The 25,794-nt window shown below is 32.5% G+C and overlaps 1 long non-coding RNA gene across 1 annotated transcript; it reads left to right on the top strand.

Annotated features, from left to right (window-relative positions):
- Positions 1-1,778: 1,778 nt before the first annotated feature.
- LOC127717515 (uncharacterized) lies at positions 1,779-7,170 on the top strand. The gene is made up of 2 exons (XR_007989214.1): positions 1,779-3,075; positions 6,943-7,170. It is a non-coding gene; the product is annotated as an uncharacterized LOC127717515 (long non-coding RNA).
- The last annotated feature ends 18,624 nt before the right edge of the window (positions 7,171-25,794 follow it).

The raw sequence follows: 25,794 nt of genomic DNA, 5'->3' as shown, positions 1-25,794 counted from the left end.
CACAGGTAAATGAAAATAATTTTGTTGTTAGGTATACCTGTACAGTACCAATAGAGAAAGGAAATATTTTTACAAAATAAATAATTTTGAATACAAAATAAATAAACTAAGGGAAGAACAATAAAAGTAACATGTTATATCGGTAAGAAATGTCAAACAATTAAAGAAAAACAATACGCTCGAACAAAAATACCATCCATTTGCAACAACCCTAAACACAGGCAAATGAAAATAACTCTGTCGTTAGGTATACGTGTACAGTACCAATAGAGAAAGGAAACATTACCACAAAACAAACAATTTTGATGTTCATAGTACGAAGTGAAAATTTATAGCCATACCAAACACCCATCAAAGCTGGTACATAGACCAGATATAACCCTGAATAACATTAAATAACAAAAAAGCAATACAATTAGTATCAACAGGTCAAATAAACAAGAAAGTACGATTTGAGAGTACTCGCAGTTACTGACAGCTAGTTAAAAGCCAAAACAATTAATAATAAAAAATCATGCATCAGAGACTAAAATCAACTAAAACTCTATATATATGAAGACTTAATTTAGGTTGGAACTTTAATAAAACCTCTACGATCCTAAATAGTTACGCCCCATGGAGCATTTTATTCATTTTTGTTTTTTCCAAAAATGTCTATTAACATGATTAACAGTTATCGGGAAGGTCCAGCGCCATGTTCAAATTGCGCATTTTGACCAGAAATGGTGCATCGAGTGACAAATGTCAGCGCCAGTGTAGCACATGATATTTTTTGCTTCATATCTAAACGTTTAGATATCGTGAAATCAATTACGATTGTGTTTTGTGTTGCCATATTTGTTTACAAAACTGTATTGTGTTTGCTCCAATGACAGGATCACCACCTATATTGGGCTGTCTAGTGCCATGTTTTAAGATAGCATTGACCATTGTGAGGTATATCTGATTGTCGAAAAAATGTCATTAAGCATCATGCATTCATGATCTAAATTTTCAAAGTAAACAACTTTAATTCTGTGAAAGGTCAGTCAGGGGTACTACTTGTACAAGTTATCTTTATTGACATGAAGAAGTAAGTGATAATATACTTTATATAAGTAAATTTGTTATGTTTATATTTTCTTACAAGGTTTGAATAATATCCCCTTAATTTTCTCAAAAAATTTACTTGTATAAGTAAATTTTTTTTACAACCCCTAAAATTCTCTAGCTTTGGGATGTAAAAACATGCCTTAAACAAATTTTTCTCTGGTAAGCTCATATTTTTATATTAGAGTTCAATGTTTCATCTCTTTAATTCAACTAAGAAACTAATTGTGCAAAGCCTTCAAAAATTACCCCTTGGGGGCTTGTAAATGAGCAGTGTTCTGACAAATAATAATTTCATTTTCCATGAAATTACACTTATATGATTAGTAAAGACATCTGCAAAGGACAGACAATACAAAATTCTATTAGAACAAAGAAGTCTTAAGAAATTTAAGAAAGGAAGATAGTGTGACTTTTTTACTTGTATACATGGTATAAGTAAAAAATCTGAATGTCTAAGGGACATAACTTAGCCATTAAAATAATTTACCTTTACAAGTAAATGAAATACACTTATATCAGTATCTTGCAAATTTACTAATATAAGTATATTACTATTTACTTCTTCAAGTAAATAAAAATAACTTTTACAAGTAGTACCCCTGACTGAAGGTGGCTAGTACAGATGAGAAATTTTTCTCAAATTATAATCTTTAAAGTAAACTTGCTATAATTTCGATTGAAAAACCCAAAGGTCTTTTTTGTCGAGCCTTCGACTTTTGTCGAAAAAGCGAGACATAGCGATCCTACATTCCGTCGGCGTCGTCGGCGGCGGCGTCCACAAATATTCACTCTGTGGTTAAAGTTTTTGAAATTTTAATAACTTTCTCAAACTATCCTGGATTTCTACCAAACTTGGACAGAAGCTTGTTTATGATCATAAGATAATATTCAAAAGTAAATTTTGTAAAAAAAGAATTCCATTTTTTCCATATTTTACTTATAAATGGACTTAGTTTTTCTGCCAGGAAACATTACATTCACTCTGTGGTTAAAGTTTTTCAAATTTTAATAACTTTCTCAAACTATCCTAGATTTCTACCAAACTTGGACAGAAGCTTGTTTATGATCATAAGATAATATTCAAAAGTAAATTTTGTAAAAAAAAATTCCATTTTTTCCATATTTTACTTATAAATGGACTTAGTTTTTCTGCCAGGAAACATTACATTCACTCTGTGGTTAAAGTTTTTGAAATTTTAATAACTTTCTTAAACTATCCTGGATTTCTACCAAACTTGGAAAGAAGCTTGTTTATGATCATAAGATAGTATCCAGAAGTAAATTTTGTAAAAAAAAATTCCATTTTTTCCGTATTTTACTTATAAATGGACTTAGTTTTTCTGCCAGTTAACATTACATTCACTCTGTGGTTAAAGTTTTTAAAATTTTAACAACTTTCTTAAACTATCTTGGATTTGTACCAAACTTGGACAGAAGCTTGTTTATGATCAAAAGCTAGTATCTAGAAGGAAATTTTTTAAAAATTTTGTTCCATTTTCTCCGTTTTTTACTTATAAATGGACTTAGTTTTTCTTCCAGTTAACATTACATACAGTCTGCAGTTTTAAGTTTTTAAAACATTTATTAGATTCATAAACTATCCTGGATTTTTACCAAACTTTGACAGAAGCTACTTACAATCAAAAGATAGTATAGAGAGGAATATTTTTTATTAATTTTTTTCCTTATTTTTGTTGAGCCTGCGATTAACAGCAAAAGTAGGCGAGACACTGGGTTCCGCGGAACCCTTACGAATTTTTTAAGTAATGTGTTTGTCTCCATAAAAGATGGTTAACTGTCCTTGTCAATTTTTTGGTCTTTGGCTCATTTTTTATACAACTGCAAAAAATTTTTGTGGTCGTATATTGGTATGATGTTGGCGTCATTGTCGTCTTTGTTGTCGTTGTCGTTTGAAAACACATTGGTTTTCGCACAATAACTTTAGTTTAAGGGAATGGATCTCTATGAAATTTTTACCATAAGGTTCAATACCACAAAAGGAGGGTTTGGATTGATTTTGGGGGTTATGGTACCAACAGTTAAGGAATTAGAGGCCACAAGGGGCCAAAAATAAGCATTTTTCTATTTCCAGACAATAACTTGTGGAACGGTGTATGGATCTGTCTGAAATTATACCACAAGTTTCCATACCACAAAGGGATGGTTAGGTTTTGCTTTGGGGGGCCATGGCTCAAACCGTTTAGGAATTAGGGGCAAAAAAGGGGGAAAAACAAGGGTGTCCCAGTTAATGGACAAATACTTTAGTACAAAACATAATTAAAAAGCAGTGTAAGGGAGGTAATTCAAATGATGTATTTGAATTACCTCCCTTTCACTGCTTTTTAATTATGTATAAAGTAATGGTTAATGAACAATTAAGACAATTTAAAAGCAGTGTAAGGGAGGTAATCCAAATACAATGTTTTGATTTGACGCTATATTTTAAATTCTGTTATAAATAGATTAAGTTAGCACTATGGTAAATTTAAATGGGTAATCATGGTTGCAAACTCCATTGGAAATTGAATTGAGATTATGACTAAATCTTGAGGGAAAGAATTTTTTGGGGGGAAAAAGGGGGGGGGGGGGGGGGGAAGAAATTGTGGGGGGTCAATTTTTTCTCATTTCAGATTTCATAAATTAAAAAGAAAAATTCTTCAAATATTATATTTTTTGTAAAATAAAAGTGTGTGTGTGTGTGTGTGTGGGGGGGTTAATATGCAACAGCAAAGTGTATTGCACAAACGCCAAAAAAAAGGGGGGTAATTTTTTTTTTTTTGGGGGGGGGGGGGGGGGGGGGGAGGGAGGGTCAATTCGCAACAGCAAAATGTATTGCACAACAGCAAAAAATTGAATATAAATTCAAATTATATAACCGATTCTTAGTTCTTTGACTACAGTTATTCTGTGTCAGAAACCTTTTATGTGTCAAATATTTAATTACAATCCAAATTCAGACCTGTATCAAGCGCGAATATTGCGTCCATTTTTGCCCGAACTGTTCAGGGTTGGACCACTGCAGTCGTATCTCGCTGCGCTTGGTGAAGAAATTTATTTGTGATTTTGAAACTGGTCTTTAACTTTTTTGATTTATTTGCATTGTATACAGGTATATATAAATATGTCTGATTCCAAAAGAGTTAACCTTTGCTTCATAACACTTAATTAAATTTCCTATTCGCATTATTAGGTTTTTTTTATGCCCCCGCCATAACAGAGGGGGCATTAAGTTTTACCCTTTTCCGTCTGTACGTCCGTCCATCTGTACGTCCCAAAATTGGTTTCCGTTCTTTAACTTTAGTGTACCTCAACCAAATGTTATGAAACATATACACAATGCTTATTACAACAAAACTCAGATCAAGTACAAATTTGGGTAGCGTCACTTTTACAGTTCTTGAGTTATGTCCCTTTATAAGGTTATATGCAAGCAGGGGCATAATCTGTGTCCCATGGACACATTCCCCATTTAGAATAGGATCAGAAGTGGTTCATTGCATAGTAACCTACAGATTTCATACAAAACTCCATAACCATCTGATCTCCCTGTTTGTAAGACTCTAGAAAATAATGAAATTATTGATTTGATTATCTGGTTTCATTTTTATACAACAGCAAAAAAATTTGCGGTCGTATATTGGTATCATGTCTTCATCGTCGTTGTCCGAAGACAATTGATTTCCGGACAATAACTTTAGTATTAGTAAATAGAAATCTATGAAATTTAAACACAAGGTTTATAACCACAAAAAAGGGGTGGGGGGGGGGGTAAAATTTTTTCTTTTTTTTGGGGGGGGGGGGGGGCAATATGCAACAGCATAGTGTATTGCACAAAAGAAAAAAAAGGGGGGGGGGAATACATTCTTCCTATTTTTTTTGGGGGGGGGGGGGGGGGGTCAATTTCCAACAGCATGGTGTATTGCACAAAAGCAAAAAATTGAATATAAATTCAAATCATATATCCAATTCAAAGTTCTTTGACTTCAGTTATTCTGTGTCAGAAACCTATTATGTGTCAAATATTTAATTGCAATCCAAATTCAGACCTGTATCAAGCGCGAATATTGTGTCCATTTTTGCCCCAACTGTTCAGGGTTGGACCTCGGCGGTCATATCCAGCTGCGCTCAGAGAAGCATTTTATTGCTTTCATTATTACTATTTAGCAGCTATATTTTTGTTGTTGTGAACTCGTATAGTCAAAACAGGTTCCTTACTGAGAACGCAGCAAACTTAACATACATGTAGTTCTATTTGGAAGGCATTAGAGCCTTATCTTTCTTAGTTCTCTGCTTTGGGAGAGATATGCAGTTACAAATCTGCATGCACATAATTCCACAAAACTTCACAAGTTATATTCTAACTTGACAAAATGTTCACTGCAGAAAAGAGATTGATAGTACTCTATTTTAGTCACGCAAGACAATGAGGTCTGCATCTCCATCATTCTGTATGTTGTATAGGTGAGTGTATCTGAATATTTCACAAATACCTACATGTCTACCAAACTACCTTGATTATGATAGCTTGGATCAGTCTATAGACCATTAGGCTTTCGGTTCCAAACACAGTTTTAATATTAAACAGGCTCTTTAATATAAAAAAATATGTTAACTATTGTTCAATTATTCGATGTCAGACTATAGGGGTGTTGGACCAATGGGAAACATGGAACTATTTGGGTGTCTGACAGATAGGGTGTTGGACTAGTGGGGTGTCGGAATATCAGAGCTGCCCTACTTAGTTGGTCACCCTCCCTTCAGTCTTACAGGAATTAAGATTATGTACTTAAGAACATAAACTTATTCTAGACTACCCTGCAGAATGATGATTCTAAAAAAAACAGTAAACTTTAATAGTGTAGGGATACAGGCGCACCTTCTATCAGGTAAATGATGTCACAAGGGCGTGTGAAATTGACAATCTTTTCCGGTGAAAGAGGTGATTTGAGAAATGGCCAATTGGTGAAAAAATTTGGTGTTGCAAAGTAAAGCTCTTCTACATGTTCTAATCATTACGACCCAAAATTCATAAATTCGAAATTGGAATCTCATTATAAGGAATATGTGCATGTAGACCTCCAGCATCATGAGCATGGCATGTTGTTACATAACTGTATTATATTTTAACAGTATTAACTGGTACTTAAAGAAACCATGGATGCCATTTCATGTGCATATTATATCCAAATTATAATCTGGTTTGGCTTGATTGGATTTTCTGGTGCAAAAGGTATGTGCATTTATTATATTTATAGTTCCCCTACTCCAAAGGGTCATTGTGTCAGCTTATGCAATACATTGAGTCTGTTGTCTATTGTCATCTGTCATCCTCCATTTTCTGAACATTTTACTGTTTCTTTTTCTCTGAAACTTGAATTGCCACAATCATCCTAGGGGTATATTGTCAAGTGATCCTGCCAGACAAAAAATATGGCTACCATGGCAAAAAATACAGTGAAGGGGTAAAATGCAAATAGCGTCTATTATCTTATAAATCATTATGGATAGGGCCAAAAAAAGATATATGTCTGATTAAGGTTACATACTTTAAAAAAATAGGGTAGGTAGGTCGGTATTTCCATTTTATTTTATTTTATTTTTTCATTTTATTTTTTGTGACATGATTTTGAGTCATGCCGTTTCGTCTTGTCGTGGTCCGAGTTGATTATGGGCCGAGTTTACCCGTATTTTTATACGACCACAAAAAAGTTTTTGTGGTCGTATATTGGTATGACGTTGGCGTCGTCGTCGTCGTCGTCAGGCGTCGTCTGGCGTCGTCCGAAGACACATTGGTTTTCGCACTCTAACTTTAGTTTAATTGAATGGATCTCTATGAAATTTTACCACAAGGTTCAATACCACAAAAGGAAGGTTGGGATTGATTTTGGGGGTTATGGTACCAACAGTAAAGGAATTAGGGGCCAAAAAGGGGCCAAAAATAAGCATTTTTGTAACTTCCAGACATAACTTGTGTGTTATTGTATGGATCTCTCTGACATTGTACCACAAGGTTCCATATCACAAAGGGAATGCTGGGATTGATTTTGGGGGTAATTGCCTCAAAATTTTAGGAATTAGGGGCCAAAAAAGGGGCAAAAAACAAGCATTTTTCTAGTTTCATGACAATAACTTGTGTGTAAGTGTATGGATCTTTCTGAAATTGTATTAAAGGTTCCATATCACAAAGAGAAAGCTGGAATTGAGTTCGGGGGTAATTGCCGAAACGTTTAGGAATTGGGGGCCAAAAAGGGGCCAAAAATAAGCATTTTTCTAGTTTCCAGACAATAACTTGTGTTCAAGTGTATGGTCTCTCTGAAATTGTACTGCAAGGTACCATACCACAAAAGGAAGGCTGGGATTGATGATGGGGGTAATTGCCTCAATATTTTAGGAATTAGGGGCCAAAAAAGGGGCAAAAAACAAGCATTTTTCTAGTTTCAGGACAATAACTTGTGTGTAAGTGTATGGATCTTTCTGAAATTGTACTACAAGTTTCCATATCACAAAGGGAAAGCTAGAATTGAGTTTAGGGGTAATTGCAGAAACGTTTAGGAATTGGGGGCCAAAAAGGGGCCAAAAATAAGCATTTTTCTAGTTTCCAGACAATAACTTGTGTTCAAGTGTATGGATCTCTCTGAAATTGTACTGCAAGGTACCATACCACAAAGGGAAGGCTGGGATTGAGTTTGGGGGTGATGAATCATAAGGGGGTTCAAAAAATTTGGGGGGGGGGGGGTTCCTTTTTTTCTTTTTTTCCTTATTTTTTTCTTTTAAAATTTTCCATTTTAAGTTGGTTATTTCTGATTTATATTTAAAAGCAAATAATAATGATATGGTAGGAGATATACACCAAACAGGATGTGTAAATTATTATATAATAAGTATTGTGCAATAGCAAGAAATTTTCAATTGCACAGTATTGCACAATAGCAAGAAATCTTCAATTGCACAGTATTGCGCAATAGCAAGAAATCTTCAACTGCACAGTATTGCGCAATAGCAAGAAATTGTCAATTGTACAGTATTGCGCAATAGCAAGAAATATTTAATTGCACAGTATTGTGCAAAAGAAGATACTTCGTATAAATTGCTTATTTCTTGACCAATTTCAATGGGGTTTTATTCTTGAATTCTTGGGGTTCTTTAATATGCTGAATCTCACCGTGTATTTAGTTTTTGGATTTTGGGCCCCGTTTTTAAATTGGTCCACATTGAGGTCCAAAGGGTCCAAAATTAAACTTTGTTTTATTTCATCAAAAATTGAATTATTGGGGTTCTTTGATATGCCGAATCTAACTGTGTATTTAGATTCTTAATTTTTGGTTCCGTTTTCAAATTGGTCTACATTAAGGTCCAAAGGGTCCAAAATTAAACTTAGTTTGATTTTAACAAAAATTTAGTTCTTAGGGTTCTTTGATATGCTGAATCTAAACATGTTTTTAGATTTTTGATTATGGGCCCAGTTTTCAAGTTGGTCCAAAACGGGGTCCAAAATTAAACTTTGTTTGATTTCAACAAAAAATGAATATATGGGGTTCTTTGATATGCTGAATCTATAACCATGTATTTAGATTTTTGATTTTTGGGCCCCGTTATCAACTTTGTCCACATTGAGGTCAAAAGGGTCTAAAATTAAACTTTGTTTGATTTCATCAAAAATTGAATTCTTGGGGTTCTTTGATATGCTGAATCTAACCATGTAGATTTTGGATATTGGACCATAATAGGTGAATGTCCAATTTAAAATTTTTAAGTTCTTAGACCACATTCATTCTGTGTCAGAAACCTATGCTGTGTCAAATATTTAATCACAATCCAAATGCAAAGCTGTATCAAGCTTGAATGTTGTGTCCATACTTGCCCCAACTGTTCAGGGTTCGACCTCTGCGGTCATATCAAGCTGCGCCCTGCGGAGCATTTTATTAATGATTGGATTATTTCCCTTGGTAATTGGTTGGAAAAAAATGGCGGCATATAGTGTTTATTTCATCACACGAGTTGCGAATTTCCTTAAAACAGCTGTCATATTCACGATTGTGAACATTTGGATGTATCAGGCAATTGATTTATATTATTTGCAACACTAACTTCGCTTTTGACACGAGTTCAGTTTATTTTTCACTTTATGACGGAAATAAAATGACTCAGGGTCGGTGCTCAAAAGTAGGGTCGGTCGGGTAACCGTAAACAGACATATATTTTTTTTTGGCCTAGACAAAATCTGACATGGCAGAAATGTTTGAATGTCAACCATCTCCTAAAAGATTCCTACTATCAATTTTGACTGAAACTTTCATTTTAGTGTTTAATGCTTTTTAAGTTTCATAACTCAATATTTTCCTGTTAACTGAATAATTATATATTCTTTCAATGCACAGTGCCGAGATCGGACTTTAAAATTGAAAATTGAACTATCGCAGACATTTGCGTTTTTGACTGATAACCGAATGTATTTTGTACATACATATAACATGTATAATGAAATGCATGACATTTTGTTTGCAAATTTTGTAAGAAACTACAAATCAAGGTTTTCTGAAATTTTGACACAGGCTTAGCATATATATATGAGCATGCTGTATTGTTTTATGGATTTTCACATGCATCACTAACATGTCTTGATGTCTAATCATTTAACTGTTTACTGAATACTTATAGTGGGGTATTACATGTGTTTGTAGCTCACAATTCAACTTCTTGTATATAGTCATGGCATGCCAGATATAAAAAGTCTACATTGTACGATTAAAAACATTCTGCCCAAAACACAACAAAATGACAACGACAAGGTTTTTTTTTAACAACCTTGACTACCTTTGAGAATCTTGCACATTCGGTAAAATGACAAGAAACATGAAAATGAACAATAAGAAGAGGTCTGGGTAAACAAAATGTCCCCCTTCCTCCCTATTTCTATGGAAAGAAAGAGGCAAATTTATGAATGTCTTTAAAGTTTCCCAACTGCCTTTGCTATCCTATTGACTTGAGTTTAAAAGTATGTATTTGGTAAGAGAAGATCTTAAACATGTTTAATGAGATATTCCTTTACATGCTTTAGTATTATTAATTTCTTTGATATACTCAAAACGCCCAGGAATCCTGAAATTCAATATGTAGCAACAATGATCGTCAATAAAATTTGGTTCTGCAAAGTCATTTGTTAGACGTACATGTTTCCGGTTGCAAAGTCATTTGCTAATCAGGTTGTCGATTACCAAGCTGGCAGATTTACACCATAAATGTTTCCCATGTACTGAAATGCCAAAGAATCAAATGCAGAAAAGCATTTTAATCCTTAAAGGTTTAAACCACATAATTACCAAAGCACATGCACCATAATCATGATAATGGGTGGGACAGAAACCAAATCAGAAGGCACAAAACAGAACTCAAAATATACCCAATAGAACTAGTTGACTTTTCTGTCAGTCATTTAGGCATTGGTTACAAGCAGTTGTTGCCTGCGATGATGACATATCCACTGATATTAGGGGAAAACCAGGGTTTTATTGCATACCACATGATTTAAACATTTAAAATGACAAAATAAATTCAACTTTCAAACTGCAAACTTTTTTTAAGACAATGAAGTAAATTTGAATGAAATTAATTTTATGTTTAAACAATTATTTTACATAAACATGATGAATTGCATATTTGAAAATGAGAATTCAAAAGAATAAAAAAGTTGTTAAAAGTCTGTCAGTATATACAATGATCCACATTACATGTTTGAGCAACTTTATAAAATAAGAAGGTGTGGTGTATGATTGTCAATGGGAGCTACCTATCAAAGTCCTTATATTGTGGATTTTAGCAATTATAGGTCACAGTACAGCCCTAAACAATGAGCAAAACTAATAACTTTTAGTAAGCTATAAGAGGCCCCAACATGACAAAATATAAACAATTCAGACGAAAAAACTAACAGCTTAATTTGATTTATGACAAAACAATAAAGGAAAAACAAATGCAGAGACAGCAGCCTGAACAACAACCACTGAATTACAGACTACTCACTATGGCAGGCACATAAAGAATGTGGTGTGGTTAAAATTGTTTGTGAGCACTCAGCCCTCCCTAACTTAGGACAATGTTGTAAAGTATTAACAGTACCAATTTAAATGCACCAGATGTGCATTTCAAAAACTAATTTGTGTAAATCGAAAACCTAATACAAACATCATTTAAGAGCTTATTAAACCAAAAAGGACCAAAGTTATACCAAAACTAGGACAGGGAATTAGAGCTATGTATGAGGTAGATACATTTCCAAATTTGAAATGTTTTAGAAATTTTATAACATCAAATTTAGATAAAACAATATCTACTGTTCATTGAAAATAAGGTAACTGCATGCTTAAAAATCTTACTGTTGTTTTAGTTCAGATCAACATACAAACTCCTTTGGTGGAAATAGGCAGTCCTGTAGAGTTTCTGTGTAAGGAAACTAACAGTAGCCACAAAAGTACTTTTAGATGGCATTTTGATGGTCAACCTGTCAAGACAGATAACTGTTCAGGTTCATCATGGTGGACTATACAGAATTTGACAAAATCAGGCTTAAATAAAGAAGTAAAATGTACTTATGGTTTTGAATTTGACATCATTAACAGAACATCGTACACAGATATTTTCCAATGTAAGTTTTGAAAATCACTGTTATACCTTTAATTAAATGGATTGACATGACGGGTGTCAGATGACTTTGACAGAGCTTTTTGTTTAATATTTTGAATTTGATACCACACTCACTCCAACCGTCCTTGTATCATGTCAAAAGGAACTCATTTATTGCCCTACATTACTTTTACCTTATTGCCTCCTTTTTAGAGATAAGATTGCATTCATCATGTTCATGCAATCAAAACCATCATGATGGCATTTATGGCTAGCTTGATAGTTATCAATTTTAGATTGTATCACCATCTTTGATATACACAAAACAGAATGTATTGAACTCTATAAGATATACATGATATATATATTCAGATACTCTAGTTACAAAATGATGTGTATGTGTTTAACCATACTTGTCAAGAAAATTACATCAATTGTGCATGGTTCATGAATCTAGTGACTTGTTCTAAGAATATCAAGGATGTCTTTGTTAGAGAATTTTTTTTGATTGGAGTTATCTTCTGTTATACATGATTGTAGTTGAAACAATATCTCCAATTCATAGTAATTCCATTCAATGCTTAATACATTGCAATGTTTTAATTTTTAATTTTCACTGAAAAAATAAATGCGATCTTTATGTAGGATTAAATAATGTCCCCCATGAAATAATGTCCACTGGACATAATTTCATAGTAAATACTGTCCATGGACAATATTTACTTATTTAAATGTGTCCTGGACACAATTTCCTATGAAAATATGTCCTCAGGTATGAAAAAATGTCCATGAACATGCACAATATTTAATACTGTACATCTGTCCAAGTGGACATTTTTTCACAGGACATTGTGTCTGCTAGGACTTTTTTGATGTGATTAAAGTATTAAATGATATCCATTGCCTTGTTATTACTGGACGTATTTTAACCTATAATTGCGAACTTTAATACATTGTTACTTTGACAGAGAGTTGTCTCATTGGCACTCATACCATCCTGATCTTCTTATTAAGATTTTTATATATATATACATGTATATAATGATTTAAATTCAAACAAGTAACAGATTTTGTTCAGTATTATTTTCCTTAGAGGACACAATTTAATTACAATTACTACGAAAAATTGTCCTGTAGGTGGACCATATTTCATAACTGTTTCTATACAATGCTGTCCACTTATAATTAGGAGACAATATTTCATGGCAATGGACATTATTTAATATCAAAATTCTATATTTTCTTTTGCCTTCTTAAATATAGTAAAGTTCTTCACATTTGATTTTATATATATATACTTTACACACCTTCTTATTGTTTGTATATAGATGCCTCATGTTATGAAGTTTCGGTCAGTCACATGTCCAATGTCCTTGACCTCATTTTCATGGTTCAGTAACTACTTGAAAAAAAAGTTCAGATTTTTTGGAATGTTAAATTCTCTCTTATTATATGTAATAGGATTACTATATTTGGTATGTGCCTATCTTCCAAGGTCCTCATGCCCGTCAGACAGTTTTCACATGACCTCGATCTCATTTCATGGATCAGTGAACAAGGTTAAGTTTTTGTGGTCAAGTCCATATCTGAGATACTATAAGCAATAGGTCTACTATATTTGGTGTATGTAATGATAGTAAGGTGTACATGTCCAACTGGCAGGTGTTATCTGACCTTGACCTCATTTTCATGGTTCAGTGGTCATAGTTTAGTTTTTGTGTTTTGGTCTGTTTTTCTAATACTGTATGCAATAGGTCAACTGTATTTGGTGTATGGAAATATTTTACGATGTTCATGTCAGTCTGGCAAGTTTTATTTGACCTTGACCTCATTTTCACGGTTCATTGCTCAATGTTAAATTTTTGTGTTTTGGTCTGTTTTTCTAATACTGTATGCAGTAGGTCAACTACATTTGGTGTATAGAAATATTTTACGATGTACATGTCAGTCTGGCATGTTTTATTTGACCTTTTCCTCATTTTCAAGGTTCATTGCTAAATGTTAAGTTTTGTGTTTGGTCTGTTTTCCTAATACTGTATGCAGTAGGTCAACTATATTTGGTGTATGGAAATATTTAATGATGTACATGTCAGTCTGGCAGGTTTTATTTGACCTTGACCTCATTTTCATGGTTCATTGCTTATGTTAAGTTTTTGTGTTTTGGTCTGTTTTCTTACACTTTAAGCAATAGGTCAACTATATTTGGTGTATGGAATGATTGTAAGGTGTATATGTCTGTCTGGCAGGTATCATCTGACCTTTACCTCATTTTCATGGTTGTTCAGTTTTCCTGGTTAATTTTTTTTCTTAGATACCTTAAGCAATAGGTCATGTAGGTCAACTATATTTGGAATGATTTTAATGTGTACATGTCTGTCTGGCAGGGTTCAAATGACCTTGACTTCATTTTCATGGTTCATTGGTCAATATAGAATTTCCATGGTTTGGTCTGTTTCTTTTATACTATAAGCAATAGGTCATCTATATTCTGTGTATGGAGGGATTGTATTAAAGGTGTACATGTATTTCCTGCTTGGTTTATCTGACCTTGACCTCATTTTCTTGGATCATAATTGTTAATGTGATACTTGTAGTAAAACTTTATATGTAGGACTATCAACATAAAATCAATGGTCAGTATAGTAGGCGAGACATTTCAGCAAGTGCACTCTTGTCTTTCATTGTCATTAGCATTAGCTAGGTATCTTAGAACTTAAATGTCTCTATATTTACTTCCATCCATTGTTTGTTTGTTTACATTTGTATATTAATCAATTTCTAATAAATCGTTCAAATTTTATCAAAATTCAAATATAATAAAACTTTTCAATGACCTTTGTATTACTTATCCCTTGGAGGACACACTTTAATAGCAGCTACTATGAAAAATTGTCCTGTGGGTGGACACTATTTCATTACTTTTGCAGTAATTATCTGTCCACTTGAGGGACAATATTTCATGGCAATGGACATTATTAAATACCAAAATTCTGTGAAAAACTGTCCAGGTGGACACACAGCTAAAATCAAACTATTAGTTTCTCTAGTAAATCGTTTCATATTTTCTTATATAAAATCTATAGCACACCACATGGTATGTTTTGGTTCCTTGTTAAAGGCTTATAATTATGACCTAGCTTTTCTTAACTTTAAATACTGTGGATTCATTTATTTTCGTGAGTACTAATTTTTTTGGAATGAGGAAAACTTGCATTTTCGTATATATTTGATTTCGTAGTTTTGCCAAGTTCTGCATATAACCTTATAGAAAATTTGTAATTCGTTAAACACTTAATTTTGTGGTTCACATGTACCCACGAAATCCACAAAAATTACTATCGCACGAATAATAATGAAACCACAGTACTGTGTATCTTATCGGCAGTGTCATATATATAAACATTAAGGTAAAATTAACATCTGTGTATTGCATGAATACATGTAGCTATTGTGTTGTAACAAAAGAATAAAGAAAGAACAAAATCAGTTCCTTATAAGTTTTTTAGCAGTACATGTATCAACGTTAACATTAGTTACTTGTTATCACTTGTAAATTTTAACATTTAAGTGACTTATTTGCTGTTACTTTAGTGTGAACCAGATGCAGATCTAGGATTTCTAAAAAAAGGGGGTGGGGGGTGGGGGCACAAACAAGACAAAGTTAGGATTGGGACTTTTGTAGAAATTGAAAATTTTTTGAACCTAAGCTACTTCAAAATATTTGACTCTATTTTCTTTTTAGACATTCCAATAAGAAGTGAAATAAGTGGAAAGTATACACGAGATAAATACTTTATCAAATTAGATCTGAACTTTACACGAGTTTACCCAGTACCAACTTGTAAATTTTATTCAAAGGTATGTATATTGTTACTACATTGTGTTTCATTTTCATGACCATGTAATAGAAAAGAAAGAATATGGGGTATCCATCCACTACACAAAATCAGAACATTGGCGCCAAACCCTCCCTTAATCTGGGACAGGGTTGTAACAGTATGATAAAGAACAAACTATAAAAATCAGTTGAAATGGGCTTAACTCATTAGATTGATACATAGCACATAAAAACCCTAACACGACCACAAAAAACACAAGGTACAGATCTGAGAGAACTCACAGTTAACTGAAAGCTAGATCAAAGCCAATAACAACTAATAAAAAAAATCGTAAGGGTTCCGCGGAACCCAGTGTCTCGCCTACTTTTTCTGTTAATCGCAGGCTCAACAAAATGGAGGAAGTAAATCAATAAAAATATTCCACTTGATACTATCTTTTGATTGTAAGAAGCTTCTGTCTAAGTTTGGTAAAAATCCAGGATAGTTTATGAATCTAATAAATGTTTAAAAACTTTAACTGCAGACTGAATGTAATGTTAACTGGAAGAAAACAAAATTTCCTTCTAGATACTAGCATTTGATCATAAACAAGCTTCTGTCCAAGTTTGGTACAAATCCAAAATAGTATAAGAAAGTTATTAAAATTTTAAAAACTTTAACCACAGAGTGAATGTGTTGTTTCCTGGCAGAAAATCCAAGTACATTTAAAAGTAAAATACAGAAAAAATGGATTTATTTTTTTACAAAATTTCCTTCTAGATACTAGCTTTTGATCATAAACAAGCTTCTGTCCAAGTTTGGTACAAATCCAAAATAGTATAAGAAAGTTATTAAAATTTTAAAAACTTTAACCACAGAGTGAATGTGTTGTTTCCTGGCAGAAAATCTAAGTCCATTTAAAAATTAAATAAGGAAAAAATGGATTTATTTTTTTACAAAATTTACTTCTGGATACTATCTTATGATCATAAACAAGCTTCTGTCCAAGTTTGGTACAAACCCAGGATAGTTTAAGAAAGTTATTAAAATTTTAAAAACTTTAACCACAGAGTGAATGTAATATTTCCCGGCAGATAAACTAAGTCCATTTATAAGTAAAATACGGAAAAAATGGAATTTTATTTTTACAAAATTTACTTCTGGATACTATCTTATGATCATAAACAAGCTTCTGTCCAAGTTTAATAGAAATCCAGGATAGTTTAAGAAAGTTATTAAAATTTCAAAAACTTTAACCACAGAGTGAATATTTGTGGACGCCGCCGACGGAATGTAGGATCGCTTTGTCTCGCTTTTTCGACTAAAGTCGAAGGCTCGACAAAAATCATGTGTTTAAGACTGTAAACTGCTTAATTCTGATATATCAATCAGTACACATCCAACATCCAATGGATTTAGTGTAAAGAAGTCATTAACAGTCGAAGAAAAGCATGACCTAATGTGCAATGCCAAAATAAAGGTGTCGAGAGATTGTAGGACCATGAATATACATATGTGTATAACAATAATATTTTGTTTGGTTTTAAATTTCCGATAACTAAATCTAATATTTATACCAATAAATAAACAATATTCAAAGATCTAATTACCATGTTGAATTGTTAATCTTTAAGAATAAGTTTTTTTAAATGGTACATTTGTTATATGTACTAATGTAATTTCTACACTTTGCAAATAACATAAATGCTAGAGGCCAATTGATATACATGTATTACAAATTTTGAATTACAAAATTCCATCTCACAAATATACAAATTACAAAAGTTCATATAACAAATGTACAAATTACATAAGTACATATTACAAATTTACCATGTAGCAATTACAGAAAATCTAAATTATGATTTTGAATTACATAGTTGCATAGTTTGAGTTGCAATACCGTAATGTTTTATTGTTGTGTTGCACTGCTACAAATTAAGAGGCAGCAGTCCTTTTGAGCTCACCGTTCCAAAGGAACAGTAAGCTTTAGCCATCATTTGGCGTCCGTCATCGTCATCTTTGTCGTCGTCCATCTGGTGTAAACTATTTCAAACATCTTATCCTCTGAAACTATTGAACCAATTCCAACCAAACTTAAGCTGAATGATCCTTAGGGTATCTAGAATAAAGTTTGTGTTTTATTTTCTGTTTCTTCAAAAAACATGGCCACCATGGCTAAAAATAGAACATAGGGGTAAAATGCAGTTTTTGGCTTATATCTCAAAAACCAAAGCAGTTAGAGCAAATCTGACATGAGGTCAGGGCTTCCAAAATGTTTTTGAGCATGCCGGACATTTCATATCTTATCCCGATTTTAAATCCCTTTAAACTTAGTAAATTAGGCAATTATGATAATTAGTTGGCCATCATATAACCAATGATTACATTAAAACGAAATTTAACTTTACTTTGATATAAATTCGATGTTCTGACGTAAAGTGTTAAATTGATAGTGCAGCATTCGAAGTGTGCAACATCAGCGTACTAATTCTGCCTAATTCCGCTTTAGACTCTTTATTTGTGCAAAATAACGTTGTCAAAATATACTTTCGTTTTTAAAATCACATTTTCCTAATGCCGGATGTTGACTTGACAATAATAAATCATGGATCAGAGACGGATACGTTATATCTGTGTACGTTTACGATTGAGTTAAGTAGCCTTTTCAAGTTATTTCTTCAAGAAAATACTGGAAATGAACGTTAGATAAAGTTATCAATGATAATTTTAGCATTATTGAAGAATTAGGATGCATAATTAAATTTCCCACCAGCGCACAATAGACAATAGGCACATGCGCACACATGTACTAGTTCAAACAACGTGGTTCTGGCGATTATTCGTTTAAAACCTTTTCAAATTTTTCATCAAATCATATTTATTAACGTATTTCTTATAATTTCAATCTTTTAGAGTAAATTAATTAGATGCAACCCGCTGAAATGTAAGCAAATAACTTTGAATACCTTTTACCATACCCCATTATTTAACACGATGTACAGTGTTTTTAAATATAATAATGAATATCATACAAATTCGAATTCATTTATAAATATTCTTATTTGAAGAATTATTTTAAAATCTAAGGATACTTTTTTAAAAATGAATGCTCATTTACAATAATATATACAAAGTGTAATTAAATAGGATGTTGTTCCATACACGCTTACATGTTTGACCTCGTTTACCTGATCACCTTTATGTCCATTGTTATGCATCATCAATTCTATTGATTAAGACAAGCTAAGGTCTCTCATCATAAATAAAAGAACAAATGTTTTTTTCTACTTTTTATTGATGTACCCAGCCGTGCATTTATGTTCCGAGAGGATTAGACTAACTGAGACACTTCAAAGTATGAAATATGCAGCATCTGTTTAATTAAACCCAAATATAACCAAAATATCTTTGTGAAATGGTTTGACACAATTATAAACTATAATGCCCAAACGGACATTTTACCGATCGATAGTTGATAAAAAAAGTGAAATGACCGTTTTATGAAAATGCCTTGAATAACAAAAAGTGGCAAACCTATGATATTTGACCGTCTGAGGCTGAGAGCAGCCAGACTTTTTATATAAATTTTTGTCAAGTCCGGAATATATGACCATTTTGGAAGCCATGCATGGGGTAAAAGTGTTCATAAGGTAAAGTTCAATCAGCCCTGAAATTTTCAGATGAATCTATAATAACCCATTGTTGGGTTGCTGCCACTAAATTGGTAATTTTAAGGAAATTTTGCAGTTTTTGGTTATCTTGAATAGTATTAATAATAAAGATAAACTGTAAACAGCAAATATGTTCATCAAAGTAAGATCTACAAATAAGTTTACATGACAAAAATTGTCAATTCACCCCTTAAAGAGTTATTGCCCTTTAAGGACAATTTTACACAATTTGTTTATCATGTTTTCTAACTTTAAAAAATCTTCTCCTCTGAAACTACTGAACCAATTCCAACCAAACTTAAGCTGAATGATCCTTAGGGTATCTAGAATAGAGTTTTTGTTTTATTTTCTGTTTCGTCAAAAAACATGGCCACCATGGCTAAAAATGAACATAGCGGTAAAATGCAGTTTTTGTCTTATATCTAAAAACCAAAAGAGTTAGAACAAATCTTACATGGGGTAAAAGTGTTCATTAGGTGAAGTTCTATTAGCCCTGAAATTTTCAGATGAATCTGATAACCCATTGTTGGGTTGCTGCCACTAAATTGGTAATTTTAAGGAAATTTTGCAGTTTTGGTTATTATCTTGAATAGTATTAATGATAAAGATAAACTGTAAACAGCAAATATGTTCAGCAAAGTAAGATCTACAAATAAGTTTTATATGACCAAAATTGTCAATTGACCCCTTAAGGAGTATTGCCCTTTGAGGACAATTTTACACAATTTGTTTATCATGTTTTCTTACTTTAAAAAATCTTCTCCTCTGAAACTACTGAACCAATTCCAACCAAACTTAAGCTGAATGATCCTTAGGGTATCTAGAATAAATTTTGTGTTTTATTTTCTGTTTCGTCAAAAAACATGGCCCCCATGGCTAAATTTAAAACATAGGGGTAAAATGCAGTTTTTGGCTAATATATATCAAACACTTAAGCAATTAGAGCAGTGATATTGCTGTCTTTTTTCAAAACTACCTCTACCGTTTTTTTGGGGGGGAAAATGCATAATTTTTATTGAAATTTGGAAGTTGGTTTATTTTTTTATACACATCTCCGTTTTTTTTTGCTAAACTTTACTGTCTTTTTTGCACAGTTTTATCACGTATATTTTGATTGTCAGACATTTTAAGCCTGAAAGGTACTTTTTGGGGAGAGAAAAGAGATGGAAACAATGATGGCACTTAATGCATTGAAAACCACATGTGTTACAAACACCGTGATGATTCTGATTAGAAACATGGATCTCAAAAGCGATTTCATAATATCAAATGATAACATGAATACGAAATTTACATAAATTTACGTAATTGGGAATTTTCTCTAGGGGAAAAAGCCGAATTTCGGATGTAATTTGAGGCAAACAATATCACTGTTAAGAGCAAATCTGATGAGAAGTTAAAATGTTCATTATCATGTTCTATCAGTCATGAAATTTTCAGACCAATCTAACAGTCTATTGTTGGGTTGCTGCCACTAAATTGGTAATTTTAAGGAATTTTGCAGTTTTTGGTTATTATCTTGAATATTATTAATGATAAAGATAAACTGTGAACAACAAAAATGTTCAGCAAAGTAAGATCTACAAATAAGTTTTATATGACCAAAATTGTCAAATGTGTCCTTAAGGAGTTATTGCCCTTCAAAGACACAATTTTTCACAATTTGTTCATTTAGTTTGTTTACTTTAAAAAATCTTCTCCTTTGAAACTGCTGAATCAATTTCAGCCAAACTTGGGCTGAATGAGTTTCAGAGTATCTAGTATAAATTTTGTATTTTATTTTCTTGTACGTCAAGAAACATAGCTACTATGGCTAAAATGGAACATAGGGGTAAAATGTATTTCTTTGCTTTTGAAGAAAATATGACAGATAAAAAGAACATTTCAATGGAATTTTTAAGCCACTCATTATTAATATATATTTAAAAGCAAAAATAATCCTTGATGAAAGATTTAAGCAAAATATTACAGGTGAGCGAATCAGGCTCTTGAGAGCCTCATGTTTTGAAAATTGTTCTTTTTGAGATGTATTATTTGTGCCAAATATTATTTTTTAATGGTATCAATTGCCCCTTAATAATGAATTCATTTTTGCCTATTTTCCTGTACACATACTTATCATACATAATTATCATAAATAAATTTGGGAAATAATGGAACTATTGTTGCATTAAAAATAAAATGAAAGGTGAGTATACAATCACATAAAACATAAATACATACAAGATTATCGATTTGCACTAATTAAAAGTAAGATTAAATGGTGAACACTAATTATGAAAAGTGTTAACTAATGGGAAATACAAGTTTCAGTTGAGAACAGTTTTTTGCTTTTTCCACCACCGAATGAGGTGAATAACCACCAACTGCAAGAATCATTAATTACAGACCAGAGGCATTTCATAAGCGCTACAACTATTTTTATCATGACATCCATATATGTTTGTATTTTGGCCAATATTGTGAAGTTCAAGTCACTACCAACATTAAATTGTGCATTACCCATGCAGCAGTATAGTTTGAAGCAGGAATATCTTATAAAAGAAAAAAAGTTTCGTTCAAAAGTATCAGAATAAAAAATATACAGAAGGAGAACTTGAAGCAGATTATGTGTGTGTCATGAGTTACAAATTCCAGTCTTGAATATAATTATGTTGTCAGACTGTAAATAGTTTTATGTTTCTTAATGTGCTATTAAACACCAACAGTCTAAACTGCTAGTCACATTAGCCAAGATAAAGTAATAGTGAAGTCATTTTTAGCTCACATGGCCCACAGGGCCAAGTGAGATTTTCTCGCACTTGGAGTCCATAGTCTGACGGATGGTCCATCGTCATCCATTGTTAACTTTTACAAAAATCTTCTCCTCTGAAACTCCTTGGTCAAATATAACTAAATTTGGCCACAATCATCATTAGGGTATCTAGTTTAAAAAATGTGTCTGATGACCCCGCCTGCCAACCAAGATGGCCAACATGGCTAAAAATTGAACATAGGGGTAAAATGCAAGTTTTGTCTATTATTTTGAAAACTGTTATAAATAAAGAAAGTCTGACAAGAGCACAAGTGTTAGAATGTGGTGCTCTATCATTTGTCTGTATAGGTCAAAACTGTCAGACGTTTTCTTATAGGAGTTATTGCCCTAAATGACAAATTTTACCTTTTTTTCGTTTTTTGCCTATTATCTTGAAAATTATGACAGATGGAGAGAAACATTTAACTGCAAAAATGATCATCAAGACAAGTTCTAAACAGATGTCTCATGGTTGAATTCCACAGTGGACTCCTTATTGGAGTTATTGCCCTTTGATGAAAATTTTTACCTATGTTTTGCATTTTTGCCTTATATCCTAAAAATTATAAACTTACTTACTACTTACTGCCGGGTATGCCATTTGCATGTAAGGCTGCAACACATATAGAAACTTATATAAGCAAAAATGATCAGCAAAACAAGATCTACAAATAAGACACTGAAGGAAATCATTTAACAACTCCTTATTGGAGTTATTGCTCTTTAATGATGATTTTTACCATTTTATTTGTATTTTGCCTTATATGATAAAAAATATAATAGATAAATAGACACCTTTAATCTCAAAAATGATCAGAGAGGCAAGATCTACTAACAAGTCAAATTTTGCTGATATAGGTAGTAGACTGTCACTCTTTATAGGAGTGATTGACCTTAAATAATTTAACCCTCTTTTTGAGCAAAAACTAAAGAAGATAGAGACTAAACAGACTAAAAGATCAGTAATACAAGATCAACAAAGTAGAGATTTTTGTCATGAAGTCTATTCTCGTCTACAATGTTGGAGCGTGTCCTTTGTTTGATATGCACATAGACCAAGGTGAGCGACACAGGCTCTTTATTATAGAGCCTCTAGCTCTAGTTTTCAGACAATAACTTGTGTTTAGGTGTATGGATGACTCTTAATTTGTACCACATTTTACAAAAATAAAATTTCTTCAAAATTAATTTTTTTAGAAGGGGGGGCAATTTTTTTCCTCAAAAGAAAATTCTCTTCAAATATTATTTTTTTTGGGGGGTTGTCAATTTTTTTCCCCTCAAGATTTAAGAAATTGTCAATTTTCCAAAGAAAAAAATTGGGGGTCACAATTTATTTTCAAATTGCTAATTCTTTGTATAAAGTCTGAAAACAGATTTACTAAGTATTGCACAACAGCACAGTGTATTGCACAACAGCAAGAAATCTTCAATTGAATATAAATTCAAATCATACATTTGGATTCCGGACAATAACTTTAGTTTAAGTGTATGGATCTCTATGAAATTTAATCAAAAGGTTCAATACCACAAAAGGAAGGTTGGGATTGTTTTTGGGGGTGATGGTCCCAACCATTTAAGAATAAGGGGCCAGAACAAGCATTTTTCTTGTTTCAGGACAATAACTTGTGTATATCCTCTAGATTTAAGAAATTGTCAATTTTCCAAAGAAAAAAATTGGGGGTCATAATTTATTTTGCTAATTCTTTGTATATAGTCTGAAAACAGATTTAGTAAGTAATGCGCAACAGCACAGTGTATTGCGCAACAGCACAGTGTATTGCACAACAGCAAGAAATCTTCAATTGAATATAAATTCAAATCATACAACCAATTTCAAGTTCTTTGACACATTTATTCTGTGAAACCTATAATGTGTCAAATATTTAATTACAATCCAAATTCAAACCTGTATCAAGCTTGAATATTGTGTCCATTTTTGCCCCAACTGTTCAGGGTAGGACCGACCTCTGCGGTCGTATCCAGCTGCGCTCGGCAAAGCAGTTTATTGTAATTTTGTTAGTTTATCAAATTCTATAAGCAATCCATCAACTATATTTGGTGTATGGAATGATTGTAAGGTATACATATCTGTCAGGCAGGGTTCATAATGACCTTGACCTCTTTTTTCATGGTTCATTGGTCAACGTTAAGATTTTGTGGTTTTATCTCCTGTACTATTAGCAATAGGACCACTATATTTGGTGTATGGAATGATTGCAAGGTGTACATGTCTGTCTGGCATGGTTCATCTGGCTGTGACCTCATTTTCATAGAACATTGATAATTTTGTGTTTATGTGATACTTGTAGTAAAACCTTCGTATTACAGTTTTGACTCATGAGTTTCAAGATGAATTCAACAATTAGTAGAAGAGGTGACACATTTCAGCGTATGCACTATTGTTGTTTTCACTATCATGCATTGTGTAATATTGGTGAATGAATCCAATTTGGAATTTTGACTAGAAATACAAATGTAGGGGCCATAATGGGGCGTTATTAAACCTTCTTCTTTAATGATTTTATTTATGTTTTTTATTAAAGAAAATGATCCTGCCTGTCAATTATCCACTAAATGGTTTGTTTTATGACGTAAACCTAACGCAAAAGTGGCGGTGGAAGTACTTCAAATGTAACAGTAACTTGAAACCTATGTGCACAGTTAGGAGCATAAAGATAACTGATATTCCAGAATTGGATTGTCCAGGTAAATATTCAGTCAGGGGAATTACTTAAATGAGTGATTTCTTATTGTAGCTTAATTTAAATATGAAATATAAATGATCCTGGGTCTAAATTAATATATATGATGCTAAAATGTTCAGAACCAATATCTGTGTTTACAGGATGACCAGTTATGTCAGGTGATGACCCTGTACTGAATCTTGGATAATGACATGAAAATCTCTTTAAGTATGTATTTTTATGCCCCCGCCGTAGCGGAGGGGGCATTAAGTTTTACCCTTGTCCATCTGTACGTACGTACGTCCGTCCATACGTACGTCCCAAAGTTGGTTTCCATTCTCTAACTTTAGTTTGCCTCAACCAAATGTTATGAAACTTATACACAATGCTTATTACCACTAAATACAGATCAATTTTGAATTTTGATGGCGTCACTTTTACCGTTCTAGTGTTATGCTCCTTTACAAATGGAAAAGTTACAAGATTTTTCGTTTCCATTCTCTAACTTAAGTTTGCCTCAACCAAATGTTATGAAACTTATACACAATGCATATTACCACAATATACAGATCAAGTTTGAATTTTGGTGCCGTCACTTTTACTGTTCTAGAGTTATGCCCTTTACAAATGGAAAAATTGCTAAATTTTTCATTTTTTTTCCTTAATATCAAGTAATTTTTAAAATTGGAGTTATCTTCCTTTGTACATGATTATAGTTGAATCAACTACAATCAATGCTTTATACAATGCAATGTTTAATTTTGCATGCCACTGATATATTAAAGCAATTTTTACCCTTCATTCCTAAATATATTTCAAAGTCTTCTTTGAAAATTGGAGTTATCTTTCTTTGTGCATAATGGTAGTTGAATCAACTACAACCAATGCTTTATACAATGCAATATTCAATTTTACTTCCTACTGATAAATTAAATCAATCTATACCATTCAGTGCTTACAAACTGTTTGATTACCGTTCTAGGGTTATGCCCCTTTACAAATGAAAAAATTGCTGAATTTTTCGTTTCCATTTTCTAACTTGAGTTTGTCTTAAAACTAAATGTAATTTCTAAAAAAATCAATGTCATTATTCAAGTAATTTTTAAATTTGG

Source organism: Mytilus californianus, unplaced genomic scaffold (genome assembly GCF_021869535.1).
Source record: "Mytilus californianus isolate M0D057914Y unplaced genomic scaffold, xbMytCali1.0.p SCAF_10, whole genome shotgun sequence".
NCBI classification, from domain to species: domain Eukaryota; kingdom Metazoa; phylum Mollusca; class Bivalvia; order Mytilida; family Mytilidae; genus Mytilus; species Mytilus californianus.
Note: the sequence above shows the minus strand (reverse complement) of the source record. Positions and strands in the feature narration are given on the sequence as shown.